Consider the following 22,472-nt stretch of genomic DNA (forward strand, 5'->3'; position numbering starts at 1 on the left):
TTCGGAGTAGAAGGTCTTCCCTGAGAATGAGGAGGACACCTTCCCTGCATATGGACGTAGCACATGTAGACTTAAAGCAGTTTGACTCCTCAGCTCAGTGATTAGTCCACACACACCATATTATGTAAAGGTGGCCCGGCAGTGGCGGCTAATGGCCTTCCTGTCTCTATAAGTTATGGATGTAGCCTTTTGTGCTGCGGGGTCGCACATAAAGGCCCCTCTTTTTAATTCACAGTCACCCATGGTCAGGCTAAATGGCTGACAGTGGAATTGGAGGCCCACGTTTATTCCAGTACACACACACTTTGGTTAAAAAATGGCTATTGACATTGACAATAGAGCTGGAGCGGCTCTTTCTGCAGTGTTTCTACAAGGTTAAATATCTCACTGAATGTGGTACTTTTTGCTTGTGTATTAAACATGTCTCCCCCTCTGAGATGAATTGGGGACATTTCCTGGAAATGTTTTTCAGAATATGTAACAGAAGAACACATCTAAACGTACAACGGATGATTTACTACGTCCTCTTTGGAAACTGACAGTTAATGCACTTTTCACAACAATAAGCACTCACAGTTAAGTCTGTATTCCTCTGTTATTTATTATTTGCGTTCACCCATTGAAATTAAAGACTGAGCATTAAACTTTATGATTGTTTGTGTGAATGATGGGAATAGTTGTTGCTGGATGTAAAAAAAAGGGACATTTTTAATAGGTTTTCCACACAAAAGCATGCTAATAAAGTAGCAGGATATGGGCAGTGTAGCATAAATGTGCCATGCAGTGTGTTACTACATGTACACCTGGCAACCGCAGTTAGTCATATTTCTAATTCAGGCTGCATAACATAAAAGCCATAAAAGCTTGGCCTGGCAGCCTTTCTTGTTAATTGTGTCTGTGCCTTAAACAAAGCTTGTTTTTGCAGCCTAACACTGATTACAAAGTGTTGCAGAATCCTGATCTGTGCATTTCTGAGCAGCACTTCATTTTTTTTCCTCGAGTAGATTATTAAAAATTGATCATTCTTTGTAATAGCTTCATTTTCTGTCGGTTTTCATATTTTAATCCTGTTTTAAAGAAAACACGATGCATTAATCAAATATGACAGAACATACTCTTAATGTAATCATGCAGGGGAATATGAATTGCAAATGCCTCACCAGCATCACCCCCCCCCCCCCCCCCTCCTCCACCCTCCAAATGTACTTCCATTAATGTTACAAAATAAAATAATCATGACCATTTTAAATAGAAATCAAGTACATGGAACGCCACGGAGTGTTTGGGTTTGTGTGAAAAGGAGAAAATGCAGAGGCTTTACATCAAAAGCCGGCAGCGTAATGCTGTGAACAAGCACTGGTGCCTTGGGACGGCGACTCAAGACAAATGCGAGACGACGCACGCTTCGCCAGGCCCCATTTCCTCGCTGATCGAGATGGAACACAAGTTTTCTGTGTCAAGAACAAAGATTCTTCTTAGCCGAGATCATTCCTGACTAATGGTACATCATCACTTCCTTCACTGTCCTCGTTGACTAGATTGACAGGTTGAGCCCTCGAGTGCACTGCAGAGATTACATGTCTCTCCACTCGTAATGGATGTTTAAGAATTTTAAGAATAGGACATAAAAAAAAGAACTGCAAAAACAACTGAGGCCTTTGATTTCCTGAGAGCTGGAAATTAGTGCACTGATGACATCCTGCAATTAATGTAATACATTATGAACGAGCAGGCGCCACTATGGATTGCATTTATGGACAAAAATATCTCATCAGCATTTAGACGTTTTCCTTAAAGAGAGTGGGACAGAGCATTCCAGAGACATTCACTTGAAATGGAGAGGCACCTTTCAAAACAAGTCAATATTCAGCAGAGAAGAAAGAGGTCCTAATTAGATTCATTTGCCTCTTGGATCAATGTTTTCCTAGGGATGTGAGTTATAAAGTCAGAGTGGGGCATAAATAATCAAAAACAAATAAAGATGTGTGTTTGGAGAAATATGGCTGATAGTGCTCATAAAACCCCAGCCCAGCATGCAAAAGCAGAATGAATATTTAAAGATGGGAAGGCAAGAAAATAGCTTGGGAAGAAGGGAAAAAAGTCAGTTTCTAAAAAGGTCTGACCTTGGCCAGCAGAGTGGAGGAATCCTTTAGAGGGTACCTTGGCCATACTTAGTGAAAAGTAGATAATTTGTTAATGTCACGCACTTGTTGGAAATGGCAGATAAATGGATTTCAGCCATTATTTTCCAGCCTAAGTGAAGTGAAGGAGGAAACGTTGCGGAGAGGACAAACCCAGTTATGACTGATAAGTGTCTAAAAGCTAATGAAGGCTGGCTAGGCCAAGGTCAATGGCTGCTAGTGAGATGCTATGTGCTGCTCCGTTGTCCTGCCGCTTAAATATAGAGGAAATATACATTGAGCTTTTAACACCTTGAAACATAGGAGAGACTGGTATATGAAATATGGGCATGTAATGGCTTTTTAATGACGGCCTCCCAGCCCACTATTCTGGCCTGAGATTGGAAATCGGAGGTGAACCTTGATATCACTACGCTAAGTGCTTGTAATGCACCGTAACTTCTGGCCATCCTGTTGAGTGAGACAGTTCAGGCCAGGAGATAAATGCCCCATGCACCGGACAGGCCTCTGCTGGCAGGAGGACACTGCACTCCCTGTGATCCCAGCAGAGTTAATCTGTAGTTCACAACAGTGACGGCCCAGTAAGCACTGCATTGTGGGTCAAAAGATGTCAGGACTTCCATACTTCCTTCCATTGATTACATTTGATTGACACGTGTCTCTTTTTTAGGTGTTCCAATCCAGTTTCTGCTTCACATGGAAATATAGTAAAAGCTGCTAAATAACAAATATAATTGTGCCCTTTTTAACAAACTTTTACCCTTTACATGTCTCGCTGACTTTTGACCAACAAATCGTCATAATTATTACTATTAAAAAATCAAATAAGAAAATTAAAAATTAGAACAATTATACTTTGTCCAAAAAAAAGTGTAATAAAAACTTAAAGGCTTTTTATTTCCTTCTCTATCTTTGAAAAATTGTTCATCCATGAATCTTCAAAAATGTTTTGTTCAAGGGTTTATGTGCTAGTTTCTCCATTTTACTTCACACTTGTAATTTGTATCATTAGTCAGTTGGGAACTTTATTCACAACTAAGGTTTAACAACAACATGCATTGAAATAAAGCATCCAAAAAAAGAACATAATTCAAAATAACAGTTTAAAAAACAATGGAAGGATCAATTAATTAATTTGTATCACATTTAGCTTCTACACTGCAATTGATTTCACAAAGTCATACATTAATGTATTTAATACAACAGCAGAGAATAGTGATTGTAGAAATACATAAATCTGCAGTGGAAGCAAAACATCCAAAAAGAAAGTCCATCCTTTCCCGAGAAAGCACTATTTTTTCTTGTCCTTTTTAGCAGTACTATCACAGAGATATCTGGAGACCGAGACAGTGGAGGTTGCTTTATATGCTGCTACTACAGTTTGGGTATACGCTGACCCTTGGCTGGACTCTTAGTTTTGACTCCTATAATCCAATCAGCTGGGTGAATAATTACAAAATAATAACACCGGTGCAACATCATCTTGGCTCCATCCAGTAGAGTGGCTTCCCTTCCGCCACTTGTGTGCTTAATGTCCTCTAAAGACCCATATTACACCCCAATTAGATGGCACTCTTGTTTCCTTACATCAAGGGCTTGACTCTACTGGCTTGTCACCCTCTCTTGGCCTAATCAATTTCATTACTCCAGTTACAGCCCCAGCCCCGGGAAAGCTGTGCCCTTAAACTTCAGCTCCTGCTTCAATCGATCAATAGCCCGCGTCCCTGCCAAGGTTCCATTTAAAGTTCATTTATTTCAAGCCATCATATAAAACAAGACAGAGCATCGATGCAGCCCCACTTTGTTTTATTTGACTGAGGATTTCCACCATGACACTCAAATCCACTCCGGTTTACTCCCAAAGCTGTTCTGGGAACAGGCAGCACCAGGTAGGATCACAGTACGACTGAGCTTATTTACTTCCTGTTTTCCAGCTCTGTGCCCTGGGTCACACGTGCACTTCTGCTCTATGTGTTGTTAGATGATTTACTTCCCCTAAATGACATGAACCTTATTACAGTATACCAAAGCTGCAGCCTGAACATAAATTAACAGTTTTCTAAATGCTAAACACGGCATATCACGTATGTTCAAAGCCTACGTTTCTTTCCCATCGGAACAAAAACAATTTAAAGCTTCCTTTTGCCTCAGGATACAAAGACTGAGCAACATGTTCAAACTCTTAAAGTGTTAGTGAGTTTCTGTGAATAATCACACATGTACAATTTCACCTTCCGCACAGTTCCTTCTTCACAGTTTTCTGTGGATCCTGCAAGTGTAACATCCTATATTATCACCAGTTAATTAATGTCAATGATTAATGAAATAAAGCTAGGTCTGCCTCCCCCAATACATATTTTATTTGTGAAGTCTATAGAGATGCCAAGCTTTGGTGCGCAATTATATACAGAATTAAGATCCTTAAATATTCATAAGGGTTATATAGAAGATGATCATGATTGTGAAAGCCTGCATCTCCAGCCCTTCATTAACCAGGCAACTTCATTATCATTCACAGCTTGACAAATCAGTGGCATGGTTTTGGAAATCTAATGAACATAATTTGCTTTGGATATTGTGAATGAGGTCCCAATTTACATGAAAGTGGCCCCCAACATTGATTGAAGTGGTGTGTTTTACTTATTTTGCTGCTTTGAGTGTGTTGCAATGTGCCACTGTATTTCTCACATTACAGTAGAGATAGATAGATTGTTAGCACTGTATTTGTTTTGTCCAGAAATTAACTTGGAACTTCAAATGAACAATTTAGAAACAAAACAAATCAGGATCTCAAGTTGCATGACAGGTGTCAGGATGAAGCTGGGCTGACTCTTTGGAGTTGGTTGATTTGTGCTGCTGGTGAGTCAAAGCTGACGGGTCAACAAAAAGCAGACTCCTCAGACGTCCAGTCACCGCTGCGTGAGAGTGACTTCACAACCTGTCAGAGGACATTTCACCCAGCATGCTTTGTTCTGAACTTTCTGTAGTCACAGCTGCCATAAACTGCTTGTTCTCATACGTTTTTTTGATTAATAAATTAAATTGTATGATGATATAAGTGTTCAAAAATGGTGGAGATTCAAGACCTTTTATGCGCGAGTAAATTACAACTCTTATCTCTCATTTAAAATAAAAAATGTGATCTGTATAACTGTTTCATCGTGAATCATAAAAACAAAGACAATATGCTTTTTGAATTCAAACATATTTTAAGTTTTGTTTGACAAATAATTAAATTGATTAAAACTGACAAAAAAAGCTATATGAAATAAAAAAAACTATAAATATGTTCACAAGGCATGGACGATAAGAGAAATGCAAAATCTTATTAAAGCACCAATTCTCAATCATATGCACACCCCTATGTAACCTTGATGTAATATAAGTACAGTCCATTTACCATTTGAGCCCCCATAAATATTAGGTAGGCCTACAAGTATAAGGCAAAACCCTTTGAAATACATTATATAAACTATTAATCATTCAAATAGCAATAGACATGTTTTCTTTCTCGCCTTAATTCATCATTATGAAGTAAATGTTGATTACATGTTAATGGCTATAGAATAATACCATCATGGTTTATGTTGGCTTTGCCCTGCTGTCTGCTACTCGTACGGTCTCAAAGTCAATCCCCTTTGCAGCTTAAAATGAATTTAGGCTACCGTTTTGCACAAAACATAATAACATATATGTAACCCATCGGGGAGGAAGTTAAAGTTGTCTGTTTCCACTCTAACGTTAGAGCAGGCTAAGGGGCATCCGCAAAATTAAAGGATTTACTCTGGTTTCATTTTTTTCCTATTTGTTTAAAGTGCTTATTCCATGCACATTTTACCTTCAACTTAATATACAAAGTTATTAAATAAGCTTGAAATTAAAGGGCACTTTGTGAAAAAGTGCAGAGATGACCTCAGACTTCATGAGATTTTAATAATAACTCACTGAGTTTTAATAGCGATGTTTCATGTTGACCTGAGTGGCTCTGACAGAGTTTCACTGTGGTCTGTTAGAGCGCCACTGTGATGGAGCAGGCTGGATTCAGTAGCACATTTGGGTTTTAACCAAAAAAAAAAAAAAAATCTCTTTTGGTACAATGAGCATGTCAGCTTTGCCACACATGGCAAACCCACTGCAGTAGGGCTTGGCAGGGAGAGGCCGTCTCTGGGAGTGATTTCTTCCAAAGCTGGCCCAAATGAAAGCATCTTGTTTTAATCAGGGATTCTGGCTGCGATAGCTGCAGTGGGAGCTGTGAGGACTTGGCAGTCGGTTGCAATGCAGACTGTGGCACTCGTACAAAATACACAAATATTTCCACAGTAATTATGTGTCAAGTTAAACAAGCAATTGAGGGCTCGGGCTGAATGTGTTGGGAGGGAGTACTAAGCGAAAGAGCACTGTGTGTTACTCGGATGCAGGGGATTGAGTGAGACCCCCAACAAGACAAATTAGGCCATCAGGCTTTGATAGGCTGTAGGATATTTTTTGGCTCCGGTAAATGTAACAGACCGCATTGTAATTTTGTATAGTCCGTGGATTGAACAATATCATGTGGTGATGCCACGTCTCGTTCCAATAGAGGAAGGCGCTCTCAGTTCACAAGATACAGTTCAAAGCCTGGGGGCACGGCCAAAGGGACTAAGTAATTGTGAGATCACTGACTTTTGCTTTTTTGTGGTTCCTGGTTTATATAGGCACATTTGTAAATCTACATTGGCACCAGTACTTGAAAATGAAATATGATCGCTGTCTAACTTTATGGTTCAACTAAAGCTGCTGGAAAGGGTGCAATGACTTTAAAATTGTCAGGGGGTTTATTTTTTTGTACAGAATTTTTGTATTCACTCAAACACTGTAGAAAGTAGTTCTGTCATGGCCGCACAATCCTTTTGTTGTTTAATAACCGTTTTTTTGCATGTGCATATTGAATTTAATGTGCTTCATATTGTTTTTTAAAAAGTTTTGTTTGGAGAATCTAAAATCTACCCCACTTCACATGCAAACTGACATTTCTCTGATTGAATCAAATAATTAAAGACAATTCAAACTAGTTCACATGCAATAAGTTAAGAAAATGAAAAATAGAGTCAAATTAAATAAAGAAATAAAGGACAATATGTCTTATGAAATCCACGATTCTGCACCCAAAACGTCTCACCAGCTTCTCTACCCAGGCTCAAACTTACAAACATCAAATTGAATCTTTACACATTTTTGAGACATCCTGTGTAAACCAACAATAAAACTTGACAGTAATAACGAAAGCAGGGTTTCAGTACTGTTATCCACACTGTAGGTGCAGCTGTCTTTATTAAATGAAACGGACCAGATTTGAGTCCTTGGAGAGAAAACTAAACTTAAAAGTCAACCAAAGAGTCACATGAGTGAGAAAGTCTTCCGCAGCCACTCTGTCGCACTAACTTCCCCGTGACCTTCGGACATGAAGAAACTCTCCTCACACTGAGTATCACAGCACCTGATTTAAAGTTGGCTGATCTCAACAGGAAACCAAACACTTGCCATTCAGCAAAAACAAAATCCCCCTCTTCACAAACACACTCATCCCGGTGCCACTCAAAAGAGGCTTACAAGGTGTCAGGAGGTTAAATGTGGCATCGCAGAGATTTCTCATAATGAACTTAAGAGCAGTAGTGGAAGAAGTATTCACATTATGACAACTATTCATTATTGTTATTATGTATACCTGTGAAAATATGATAACAAAATAGGTAATGTCTTCAAATTGCTAAAAAAAACAATAAAAAAAAACACAATATTTACTTTGCAATGATATTTAACAAAACATTTCTCACATTTGACTGGCTGATATGTATTTTGTGAAGTCATGAACAATTGATCAATTACAAAATTACGTTGTTGATTAATTCTCAATTGGATAGCAAATTACCTTTTTGAGTTATAATGTTTATTTTCATTTAAATAAAATATAAAAAATCCTAATGTTAGGAGAAGACTAAAAAACATTTAGGATTTAAAAGTTAACAGTCAAAAGTAATCGTGCTCATTGTGATGAAAGGTCCCTTGTGTTAAATTATAGGCCTACCACATGCATTAGAGTGTGGTACTTGTTTCTGGAGCCAATCAATAAGGTAGATTCTGAATCAGAGATGATATAAATTGGAGATTGCATATTTAATTTGGGGATTTTGTTTTTGCTTTCAGGTTAATCGTGCATTACCGGTTGAAAATAAACAATGTGTAAAATGCAGAGTGATGCAAGGCTGTTTTTCATTCTAAGTTTCTGCAGAGAAATATAGTTGATGGAGACTAGATAGTCGTAACTGTCCTTCAGTACAGCACCAACCTCTGCTCAAGTATGCAGATATTTTGCTAGCCACAATTAAACCAGATAACATCTATGTATAAGAATGATTTATAAAGATTGCCTTCCAACAACAAAATCTCAGGCCCCCTGCACTGCATGTCTGAGCTCTGAGGTCTCACAGCACCATGACACTCTCATTACACCCAATCCAATATAAGCCCCCTCATTTCTCTCCTTACTGTATGGAACCAGAACGCAGAAGTGACACCACCTCTCTGAAAGAATATGCTCATTAGCAAAACCAGCTAACAGTAGATCTCCCCATGTCTATTAGTGTTACATTTACCTCTGGCGTGACAGTGATTCATCACAAATATTAGCTTTGACTGGAATCCTGTTTCTGTACACTTCGACTGCTGCTGTGACAACCATTAAATCACCTGCCACAGTGCAGCCACTTTACTGATGCCGCTGTTGATGCCTGGCCGACCCGTCTGGCCCTAACATACTTCTGTTTTATGTCACATACAGTTCAGGGCCAGACAAGCCTTCTTTGAGACCGTTGTGATATTCAATTCTTTACCTTTTCCCCTGCAATTGAATGCAGCCAAACGGCAAGTGAAAATGACAAGTGAGCGTATGAGATGGATCGGGAGACGGGGGGAGTACACTAGAGATTGTTCACAATCATCACATATCATATGGCGACATTCTCTTTCCCACTGTGACACTGTTCTCTGGTTAGGAACTTGTCATTTCCTGGGGTACTTTCTTTTCTTTACACCTTTCAGTTTTTTTTTCTTTTTTCATGTTGCGTTCGTGAACTGATGTGGGAATTGAGAAATAAAGTAAACATCCGGGCTCAGATTCCATTTCTTATTTAAATGCTCACATTGTCTGCGCCAAAAACCGTGATTTCCCTCCTCACTCGGCTCCACACAAAGCCCACTTTCCCAGGTGCCTGCTACAGATGGTGATAAAAGGTATTTGCTTTTTGAAGACATTGTCTTGGGTTTTTGCGTAAATCCATTATTTAGGATATCCTTGGTTGGATGTTTATTGTTATGAATTTTGAGAAAACGTCCTGGTTCCTGGTGGTGTTGTGAAGCATGAAGGAAAGGCCCCTGGATATTTTACCTGTGCAAATTCAAAAGTTTTAATGAAAAATGAGACACGAATGAGAACAGTTTATTTTCAGCTGACCTGATTTTTCCACGGGGCCCAGCAGCTTTTTATCCTAACCTAACACTGAAGCTGTGTATTTATTTGAATAAAGAGCAGAAATGTATGGTAAACGTATCTGGGGTTAGCTAGAAAATAAACTCACAGATTAGCTTGATACAGATGTGTCGGGGATCAAATTATTCTGGTGGCTTATTTGGCAAAGGTACATACCATTGTCACATCATCTGTCTTCCATATTTCCCCTTTATCTTCTCTGTAAAGTTGGCAATATAACAGAAATGTGCTCCTCAATGTCTTTAAAAACAATTAAATAAACAAGAATGACATTAATTTCGCCAAACAGATCTTTTTGTTAAGAGCTTTTGTTAGCTGGGGCCACACAGACAGAGTGGCCTAGCGGGGCCAATAAGGGCTTATTTAGTGGGTAAGGCCCCTCACCTAAGTCAGAATTTAACACCCATTAAGCAGTGACTGTCAGAAAAATGTGTCTTTAGTGGATAATTTAACCAGTCACACATTACACTCGCTGGTACCTTTTTAAAAGATGACCCCAGATTTTTCACATGAAATGAAATTAAAGGGACATTTCATTAAATATTTACAGAATATTTAATGGCAAATCTGGAATGTTTTAGTTTGCCAGCCCCCAGATTGATTTGAGTGTCATATGTTTAACTAATGTGACAATTCAAAGGACTTAAAATGATTTGTGCATTAATGTCTAGTGGTGTCCTCACACACTCTCTGCACCCTCTTTATCCTGCTGTACCTCTGTGTGCCCGGCATTGTTTCCCAACGAACAGCATCCATGTTAAAAATACCTAAACTATTCTTTGGGTTTTAAAATAAGAGCAATAAGAAGAGAAGGAGTTGGTGAGGTGTGTAGATCAAGCAGGATCTGGTACTGAGAAGCGCCAGTGGGAGGCGCTTTAGCCGTGTCGTTTTCAAAGAGCCGGTGTGCAGGATGGAGAGGCTTTCTCCTCGAAGTGAGAAAACTTTTCTGACATACATTTCTCTTATTTTGTACATTTTACAGAAAATATAAGACATTCAAAGCTATGTTTTAAAATGTTTCCCCATTTAGGTTGTAAATATCATAGAGGAAAACAACGAGAAGACATTTCCATGAACACTTCGCGAGACATTTATTATTGTGTGTGCAACGCAGAAGCCGATTACATGGATAAACAATGAGATACTAATCAACGTTTCTTTTCTTCTTTGAAAGCAGTAATTGTCTCGTAATGTCTATACGTTTTACTATATAGGAGTGTCTGCAGCAGTCGTTAACATGACAGATAAAAGCTGCGGGTCTATTGTTCAAAAGGTAAATAGTTTTAACAATAAAAAACACATGAACGAGAACAAATAATTTACGATCCACACGCCCAAATATTGTGATCCAATTATTGAAGTCGGTGCAGCTGGTGACGGATGGGCTAGGGGTCAAGGTGCTGCTGTTTCTCACATTTCAGTTCATTTGCACAAAGACAATCAGGCGCCTCAACCCACTGCGAGTCAATAACGGTAATAACAAAGGACAGGATCTTCGTGTGACAACGCCTTAAAGTTAAGGATATTTTTCCGGATAAACTTGCAAAAAAAGAAAAGCACACAAGCAGAAAGGCAAAGAGCAGCGCCGTACTTTAAAGGAAAAAGGACCAAAAGCAGACCCTCCCATGACTCTTGTCATTTAGCTGTTTAGCTTTATCACAGGGGACCTGCTGCAAATAGCAGGGAGGAGAGAAAATAGCCGAATGCAAACGATCTGCTCTTCTCTTGTTGGATATTAAACACTTTATAGAAAATTAAACCTTTCAGAGGTAGCAGTAAAAGACCTGGGTGCATCTGTCTTTTCTCGGCTATAATAAGGCATTGGTATCCAAACAATGCTGGCATAATGCATTTAAATACAAGTCCTATTATTTTTTATTGTTATTTAGCATTTTCTCATTCCCTGCTTTGCATCTTTGGCTACCAGATGTGTCTCCACATTGAAGAATTATTTCTCCTCCCCAGAGTCAAATAAATGCAATCAATATGAGTATTGCTCTCAGGCCTTGAAATATTACATTAATGTTCCATGTGGTGACATTTTAGCCGGAATTTTCAAATACATCATGAAGGCTCAAATTAATATTTATCAGCGAGAGGCTTTTATGCTTTGCAAAACAGTATTAGCGTGAACTCCAATAATCTTGTCCTCTAAGCAGGGAAATGGTGTCTGTATGCAGACTCGAACAGACAGGTTTGGGTCTGATAAGCTTACCAGATGTCTCTTGTATTCTTATTTTAGACTAAAGTTTAAACATAACTAAGTAAATATCTGGATTTCTTTAATGTTAAACAACAGCACCTATTCCGGGACGCATTTATAAATATTTACACTTCTTATACATTTATTGCTCTCCTTTTATTCCCTGGAGGTGGTGAAAGTCAGACTCATTTGACTCAAGTGGGAAAAGGGGTGGGGGGAGGGTGGTCTAGCATTGACATTATTATTTATTCAGGTATGCTAAGCAATTTGTCCTTCCTATCTTTGCTGATCAGAGCAGAAAAGCCTAAGAAATTCAGAAAAGATCAATATCTCAATATGTACTTGAACTCACCAGATAAAGACACAGAGCCACCAAACAGGGCAAGGTGTGTTTATGCACACACATGCCTAATATTATAGTGTGTGCTGTTTTTTTTCACACCCACATGTCTACAAATCTTTGGCAAAGCTTTAGGAGCTTCATCCTGTCAATCTGGGAAAATTGTTATGCATCTGTGACCACAGGGAATAGCATTCTATCGTTTATAGATCTGTTTTAAATTATTCTTGTCATTGAGCCCCAAATTTATGCTACCATTGATCCAGCGAAGAAAATATGAAACGAATTGGGGTTGCTATTTGATGACCCGCAGGTCAAGGAGATTTTAACATTGGTATTATTGAGCGTGGCATCTGTCGTTTTTCACCTGGGCCGCTGCCCTCTTCACTCTCCCTACTCTCCACTGCCATAATGAAAACAAACAGCTTTCTCTTCAGTGTGAAAGCTCCAAATATGATGCCTGTGAGGTAACAGTTGTAGTTGCAAATCTGAAAAATAAAACCAAGAATGAATCTCAGTTCATTTTAAAACTGACTTATAACGGAAAGCTTTTACACCCTTAAACTGTATTCTCATGAAATGGTAGTATAAAGCATTAATTCACAAAGTTATAAATGTATTCAGTCATTAAATCATTCATTCATGCAGCGTTTACTTTAGATATTTATTGAATATTTATAGTGCATTAGTCATGAATAGTGAGCAGAAGAAATGCATTTGATGTGTATACAATGTTCTTATTTTGTTAAATTAATGTAAAAACTGGAGTCATTTAAAATGCAATAGGGTTGAGGCATTGTATGGAAAACCTGCATGTGCGTGTGTTCAGACCTGTGCAGTACAGTAGGCATTGTGCATCCAGTATTCATTATTAATAGAACAGATTGTTGCTAAAGTTTCCATGCACAGTCCATGTGAACAGAGGATCCCGAACTATCCTTGAGTGGTCTCTTTTCAGTCAGATAGCCGGGCTGTGGCAGAGCATCACCGCTCTGCCTCCGAGCTCCGAGCAAAATGAGCCAGGTGTTGTGGTAACAGACTTCCCCTGTGGCCCACTGATGAAGAACATCTGGAGTGCTTCTGTTCCGCCACTTCTTTCCTGTCCCCAATATGACCAGGCGATGTAGCTAACAGTGCGATGCATGTCGACACATGGCTCCAAGGTCCCTAGATAGGGTGTGAGATGCTCCGATATTCATCCCTGACAGGACTGGCCCATTGACACGCTGTGCTCTCTTTCCATATGTGTGGCTGCCTTCGGGTGAAAGGGTGCTGAGCCCAGGTTGGACAGTTTACTACTGTACAGGTACATGCTCAGGGATGTTGGGTACACTTTGACATTTTTTCACCAAACTTTAGTGAAAAACATTACTGAGCGGAAACTCATGTCTGTACATTTAGACAGTTTAAAATATGTGAAGTTATAGGTTTTAAACACATACTTGACCATTCACTACATTACTTGTGTAATCCAACACAACAGCTCTCCCATGAATTCCTTATTATAATTGTTGTTGACACAGTCAGAAAGGTAATAATTCTACTTTATGTTTATTGTTGAAGTTGTAGTGGGTGGTGGTATACTTGAGTGCATTATATTGAAAGGTCTTTCTCATATTCTGCCCCTCTCATGTATGTAAATGGAGTGGCCGAAATATTAGAAACACCTCTCTATATAATGCAGTCCAGTTCGACACCACCAAGCCTACAACCTCAATAATATACATAGAAAAATCAATTCCAATACCAATCAAAACTGAACATTATTACATTTGTAAAGGAAACATTTATGGCAGCCCTGTTGTATTGAAACACTTAAGAAAGTACAAGTACATATTCAAGTGGCCAGTGAGTGTGAAGTATGTAATGGGGCTTTTAAAAAAATAAAACTAGTGGTCTATTTTGAAGAATTCAGTATTGTTTTCCACGGGTTGGACTAAAAACACAAATCCTGAGATGTTGTCTGCGGTAGTCACATTCTTCAGCTGTAATTAGATTGCACCCATCAAACACTATGGTAGCTTCACTTGCCGTGCTTTTAAAAGATTGTAACTTTATCCAATTTGACAACCTGCATTTACAACATGATTAATAGCTGGAAATAAAAGTCTAAAGCAAACAAAGCAATGCAATAATATAACTTTTCTTTTACAATGCTGCAGTCCAATCTGAGTACATGGATTTTAAATCATCAGGAGAGTTTACTGGCGCTCACTGCATTGGAAATGCAGATGCAGATTTAGCTGAACACCTGCAGCGCAGGAAAAATCTCACATTTAATTGATATTGAATTTGACCGTAAATCATATTATTCCTTTGAAATGCAGAGACAAAAAATATTTTATCCAGGGTTTGAATTCACAAACATGACCTTGAGTTATTTATATTAGTGGCAACTATTAGTCCTTGACTTTTAGATATGCATTTGTTAAAGTCCCATTCGTCTTTTATTTATGGACGATGCATCTAGAATTGTTTTTGCCCTTGTCCTCTCTTGACAGCTGAAGCAGTAAAAGAGTTAAATATGCTGGAACCTTGCCCTGCTGGCCAATTGAATGGTAAGCACTGTGATCCAAACACCCTCTGTAGAAAATAAAACAATATATAGAAATGCGCAATACTGGGATTACATTTTCCCACCACCATCCATTTATATAATACATGAAATGAACCTCAAATTAATTTGCACCGAGGCTCTAAAGTAACAATGTAATCTCAGTGTTATAGCACAGTTGCAAATGGATTTCTGTCTCTTGTAATTTTATAAGAAGCACTCTAGGGGTCACCTTAAAAGATGTCGCTATTTTTTAAAAGCCAAAACTATCCCGTGGCCTGTCAGCAAAGGGAATCTCTGCAATGCAATCTGTTTTGTGGCATCGATTTGTCGGGTATTGCGCCTTGTCACATGGTTTGCCTGTTAGGATGGCTGGTATTGGCAGAGATGACTAATATTATACCCAGATGTCTATAATAAAGTGTGGAGTATCTGCTTACTTGAGCGCAATCTGGTCCTTACAATTTCCTGACCACTGCAGAATGACTTGAACCCTTCTAAATGTTAAAGGAACAACATTACATTACATGGCACAGCGAGAGTGACGGAGAGAGGGGATCAGCAGAATATGATGATCCTTCTATTAGTGCGCTCCTGTTAAAGCACCCTAAAGCAGATTTCTGCAAATTATACTATATTGGGACCTTGTCTGATGTTTCATTTATTTTGTATTTATCTGTTTTGATAAATGTGAACTTGTCAGGAAAGATATAATGAGAAATGTCTATTTTAATTTTTAAAATATTTGGTCAAAAATACATATTAACATTCTGATTGATATACTTTAATAGCCTCTAGGTATCCAGTACATTTTGATAAAATAGTAACGCAACTTTCACATTTGAAAAGGTTACATCTGACACTTGCACCTGTCATTCAATCAGTCGCTTTAGAGCTCTGCCCCAAAGCCATAGTATTCCCTCTTATACTTCAAATCCACTCAGCATTTCCAGAACTTTTCATACGTCACATGAGCCCACCCAGATATCTCCTGGGCCATAACTCAGTACCTAAATTTAGGCAATATATTAAGATGCTCCCCCCTGGACCCGATCAAGACTTTTGCCTCTTTTGGGAGCAAAGCAGAGTGTTTCACAGAGGCTGTCCTTGTGAGGTGTTTAGTTTTCAAATAACCAAGAAGACTCAGTGAAGGTCGCCCTGAATACACAATGTGACGTGATTTAAAGAGTGTTTTCACGACAGGAGCAGTTAAGAGCGCAACGCTGCCAAATAAAACACAGATGACCCACACAGTGTTAGAGCTTCAAAAAGACAAAATACAGAACTTTTACGATATATAATTTAAGCACATTAATAAAAGTGTATTGTCTGTTCACCACAATAATGTTATGATAATGATACTATAAATGATATATACAGATTTGCTTCAGCTTGGAGATGATATCGATTTGGCGTGATTGTCCAAAGCTCTTGTCCTTCGAACCTAAACTCTGCAAGTCTCCAGATCAGATGGCTTGTTAATTTCCTCATTTCAATGTTATATGGATTTTCCTGTTGCTGCTGTGTTCATAAACAAGCATTTCAGCTGACCCCCCCTCTCTCTTTATGGGTCAGCGTTTTCTCTGAAGGAGGAATTTAGAGCTCAGAAAGTTTATAAATAAGCCTTCTATCAAGTTCCACAACAGGTGTGACCCCTGTGTCCTAAAACTGAACACTTTCAGTGGGCGCTGTTGAGTAAGTAAGAAGGAGACGACAAACTGCTTTAACTGCCTTATGAGACAGAAACGTCGCCTTTGTATGTGATAGTAGGTTATTTAAAAAGATATATGTTTATATATTTGACACCCTTTTTAAATAATGTCAACATGTTAAATGAGACCAGTTTGACTACACAAAAGCAGCTGTAGTGAGGACAGACATGTCAAGTTCTGTCCCTGCCAAGGGAGTTTGAGGCATTCAATGAAGCCTTCAAGGATAAACGCCATATCAGGTGATATAGTGTACCCAGCAGCACTCAGCGTGACACACTGAAAAGAACGCAGCTTGTCCCTATGGTGTTTCAACAAATGCAGTAGGAGGGGGATTGCAGAGCCTGCCAGGGAAGTTTTCAACACCTACTGTATCCTTGGAGTTAAGCAACCACCTATTTACTGTTGAAACAGCTCTCACTGTTGCTCAAGGTGTAAACAGGGAAGGAAAAATAAGGGATCATTTTAAAACATCGTTCAAATGTTAAATAGAGCTGCTTTGGGGAGGAATTACCAATCCAGAGCATAACAGTATAACTGGCAGCCTGGGGCTAATGTGCACACAGAGACCATAGGATGTTCAGTAATTTCCCCAAAAAGGCCCTTTGATAAATGATAAAACAATTACAGCAGTTGAGCAATATGTAACCTACAGTAGGAATAAATAGAATTTGCACTGTTGCCAGGCGTTAAGTGGAGCACAGGTGTGCCTGCATGCATCTGTTAATGACACCTGGAGTTACTCCAGTAACCAGGAGAGAGATGATCAAAAACACACACACACACACACACACACACACACACACACACACACACACACACACACACACACACACACACACACACACACACACACACACACACACACACACACACACACACACACACACACACACACCACAAAAGCTGTGCCTTCATACATTCCTAATGCTTTGATTTTATTAAAGGCTCGAAATGTTAAAAACAAATTTTTAGAAGGAGCCATCAGATCCTCAGGGAATAATTATGGTCAATCATAAAACTTCATCACAGTGTGAGACAAACAGAGTGACACAGTCTAAGCTGATTGTTCCAATGCAGTCTAAACAAATACGCTCAGACATGCGTGACTGATGTGTTTCATTCTTCAAACCCCTAAAGGTTATCACTTATACTCTTTCCTATACCAAGTTTACATTCCTCATGTAGTGTTAAAGTCTATAACGCGCCACACTTAAACAAAGTTAAGACATTCCCATTCATTATTTTTGGGCAGTAACAATAATTATGACATGCTGTATAACCTACAGTACAGCAGTTTCGTCTAAAACCAGTTTACCAACATTTTAGCCTCTGTTTACTTAACAGGTGAACTTACTGGAAATCATTTTGAAATGAATTCCCTTTACACCTAATATGAAGTAGCAGCAAAGTGCTATGTTTTATAGATAACTTGTTTTCTTATTGGTGATTGTGGGCCCCTAGGATTTCAAGGTGGTATAACACATAATTTTATTTCCGACAACATTGCTGATATGAAGGGGGGAGAAATAAGAGACGATGGGTAATGGTGGGTAAAATGTGCCTCTCCATGTCACTCCCATGTCCTTAAATGTCCCTCCCTGTCCCCTGTCAACTGAGAGCAGTCTTAGAATTAGGTTCAGGTGAGCCAAGAATGAAAGCTGGATGGATTACTTTACATTATTTCAATCAATTATTCAAATGTCCCCATCGCCTTCATGATGGCTTGACGAGGCATGCCAAATAATGATCCCTCCCCGCACGCACATGCACAAGTGAGGACGCTTGCTCCCCTACGAATACTCAGTTGTGTATAAAAAATGCACATGCACAAGCAAATCATAACAAAAGCAAATCATTAATTTCAGTCCTGTTGATTGGGCCCAACAGCGGGAAGATGTCTGTGTCATGTCGACCTGTGTGAGGTCAGCACCAGTGCGTACTGGAGCTAGTTGCATTTAATGTCTCTGTCACTGTCGTCATAGATAAGCAGCTGAAGCAGCACAGTGAAGAGGGGAGAGGAATAAGTATACACAGAAGTGCAAGAAGAACAGGGTACCCTTTGTCCCAGACTGGGACTTTAAAGAGTGTCAAAAGCTAATAAATATTTTAGAATTAGGTGTGTGTCAGGAGCAGGCCCACTCTATCAGGCGTCTGCTCTGTTTACTCTCCCAGGGAAACAGGTGCAGCCACATGAAGGAGAATTTCATTTCAAAAATAGCATTTAGCATTTTACTCCTCCTGGAGGCCTTCTCTGAGAGAAATTCTCATGTAATCATACACCATGGTTACGGAAAACTTCTGAAGTTGATCCACCGAGACATATGGTGTCTTAGAGAGGGGAGGAGCCGCAGGGGCTTTAGGGACGTAAATAGGATTTAAATGTTTGGTTAGTGATTATTTGCAAGGGGCACATTTCTGTAACAACTGCAAGAAATTACTTGTTTTTCTGTTTCATAATCCAGGTCTCTAATAGTTTTCAGTAAAACATAAAAGCTATGATACACGTGGTGTTGACATTTTCTAATAAATCCATCTTCCTCAACAAATACAAATACTGAAACTAAATATCAATGCTTCACAATGTCCCTCATCCAGAATGTTTAATTACAGTATTGTAACATCTTGGACATTTTTTCCTGAGATGCTTTGTGTAGAGAGCCTGTTTGTTTTCATCATTAGAGATGTGTGCTGTCTCCTGAACATCCAGGTCGAGCTAACACTCCCTCAGAGCCTTTGCATCTTATTTTTGAGTTTTTCCATTCGCGTCATCAAATACTGCCTGCAACATAATGAGAGATGTGGCAATTAATTTTCTTTTAATCAAGGTCGAAATGAAGTAAATTGGTGTAGCTTGGCGAGCCCTCATTTTCTATTTTTGCAGTGATGCAAAACAAATACGATAAAATTATGGCCCTCCTCACCTTCTGTAATTAGAAAGCATGAATGATCAGAGGGAGATGATATGTACTATACCGTTCCTCCGACTATGCCTCTCCCCCCAGAGATCAGATTTCAGCTCTTTTGAAACAGATGACCATGTTTTCCTCCCCTCGCCTCCCTTATTTGTCTGTTCTTTTTTCCCTCTGTTGGAGTTACAGACAGAGGGAGCAGCTCAACATGACATTGACTGCGATGTTGTTGTATGCCTCTCAAATCTTATTAAAGACCACAGCTGTGAAAGACCTTGCTGACTCTACACATTTATATTAACTATGTTGTTTCAGTGGCCCTCCAAGCTGATTAGGAATTTATTAAAATTAGATTTTACCTGGGCATCTTATCATCACCATATGGTGCGGTGACCAGCACTGATGCAGATAGCATTTGTTTTCAGTACAGAACGCAGCCTCTGTAATGATTTTTTAAAAACGTTCCTGCTAAAATTGTACACTGTTAACATTAAGTACATTTCAATTAATATTAAGAATTAAAACAACATTTTTTTACCCCAGAACGAACAGTTTGTCTCGAGGAAGAAAGTTACGATTGGTGCGATACTGCAGTTTTCATGCACAACCCACACCTTAATTTCCTGTTGGAAGTGATTGAGGAAGTAGCCCTACCTCTCATTGTCCACTGCCTAAACATGTAAATAGCTTAGATGGAGAAAACATATTGTCCTGGGATGAAAGAAAAACAATCAGGTTCATATAAACTTTAAATAACCTTTGTTTTTTTTAGTTTGTGAAAAATGAAGAGGAGAGAATATTTCCCTTACAACGTCATATGTCCAATTTCTTAAAGGTCATGAGAAAATCATGCTTATCCCTAAAGTTAGTCAGAAAGGGAATTTCACTGGCCAAGGCATTTCAGCTGCTCATGTGCTGCGTACATCTGTCACACCAAATGTGTCTCTGCCAGGCCTCAGACACTACAGTAGGTGCCCACAGTGTTGAAATGCGCTGGAAAGATATATACAAAGGCTTGATGGCTCCTAAGTCAGCACAGTGAGGTGGGTATTGGTGACAGCTGTCCAATCTTCCCCTCACCCCCTCCTCCCTCACCAGCCACCATCACTTTTCAAAAATGCTCCCTGTTTACCATACATAGGCAGCTGCCACCACCGCTAACTTCCATAAGACAGCCACCTGCTAAAGGACATTTGTACATGTCTTTATTTAATTAAGGTGAATGCCAGTTCATTTGCCCCCTCATGCAATGTGACTGAAAATAAGTCGACCTTCATAAAAGGCTGCTGCCGGTGAAACCTTGTGGCGGGCATGTATCTTCCCTATTGGTCAAAATGCCAGTTTTGCCATAAAAATGGTCGTTGTTCACAATATTTAAAAAAAAAACACCACCTATGATATTTGTGTTCTTGTGGCCTACACGAATATAGAGTAGTATCATTTACTTTTGGTGTGAAACATGAGCTTGTTTTGATGAACATAAAACAGGTAGTCGAGAGGGTATTGGCACACACAATTCTCCTGGCCTAGTAATCTTTTTATTTTTCTGTTTTTTGTGTATATTAGTCTGGTAGGTTGTGGTTATATTGCATAGTTTTATTTCAAATGACTGTTTTCTGAGAGCTGCTTCTACAGCTATCTTATACATTTTTGCAAAGATAATAGAGGAGAACAGGCACCTACAGTAGGAGAATATGAGAGGATGTAGAATCCCATGGGAGTGAAGAAAATGAAATGTTGCGCTATAAGAAATGCTCCATTTGCCCTAATTTACTACACCTAGTCAGCTCTACAAGTTTAGGGGGGCTCTCGAAGTATAACCGTCTGACAGTTTGGAAATATGCAACCAAAATAATGTCATAGTACTGTATGTCCAGCTCTGAGATTGGTAACGTGCACGTGCTCAGACCAGGACTATTGGGTAACAGCTGCCTTAGTGAAAACAATATTCCCTCTAAAAAATCTTAAGCAACACGTTGAATGTCTTTTTTAAAAGTGTTGAAAAGACAATTGAGATATTGTGGGTTTATGAGCAGTTGCCTGTCAAAGCTATTTCTTGAACAACAGCTGCTGGAGGCTATGACAGCACACATCATCTCAGAAGTCATTTCCTCATAGTGTAATTTAATTTATTGTTTTGGTGGACAGTTTGCGTGATAACAAGATATATTATTTAAATAACACAGCTTTTAAGTAGTTTTCACCTTCTACTCTTGCCTGTGATGAAATTGATATTCATCTTCTGATTTGACCATATGTTTTCCATACAAATTATATATTTGTATGATAAAATATCGATTTAACAAAAAGGAGTGTTTCTTTAAGGAACAGATCCAATTAACTGTATCATGTGTTGATATTCATAACCATTTTGTGTTTTATTAAGATCATTTATATTATACCCTTTATACACAAAATACCCCATATAATTATAAACATCTGTATAAATCTGACTTTACCAGTAAAATCAAAGCTATATATATTCTCTAAGGATGAAATGAACCCTTTAGTTTAACCAAACGGCATGTCTTTTCTAACCTTGGCCTGCCATGTGATTAGCTTTTAATGTTTTATAATTAGTAGTACCAATGGCAAAGGAGTCAGCAGGGCAGAGGTGGGGTGGGTACGCCCTTGAGAGCAGGCCTTATGAATCAACGGCGAGCGATAAATGGACTGGATCATTACTGAATCAAGTGATCTGCGGAATAATCTATTGATTTTCTGGTCTTTCTTACTTCTTTATTATTCTGTATCACAGTATTGCAACATCAGGAGGAACCCACTGATGGATGGGATGCCTGGACCTCTGCAGTGACCGTGGGGGGTTTGCTTAAGAAATCTAGTATAACACATTCCAGGGGCATACAATATATACACGTAGATGCAGGACATGCAGATTTATACTTTATATGGTGTGATTTATTAAAGTTGACCACTGACAACTTCAGCTATATACTGAGCATGAACATTTTTAAGTTAGTTTTAATTAAAATATTTAAAGTGGTAGGAGTGTTAGTAGTAGATATTCGTTGTAAGGTGTTAACACAATTTATAACAACATACATCCACAGATAAAAAGAGATTTGTA

This window comes from Trematomus bernacchii, unplaced genomic scaffold (assembly GCF_902827165.1).
Source record: "Trematomus bernacchii unplaced genomic scaffold, fTreBer1.1, whole genome shotgun sequence".
In the NCBI taxonomy this organism is placed as follows: Eukaryota; Metazoa; Chordata; class Actinopteri; order Perciformes; family Nototheniidae; genus Trematomus; species Trematomus bernacchii.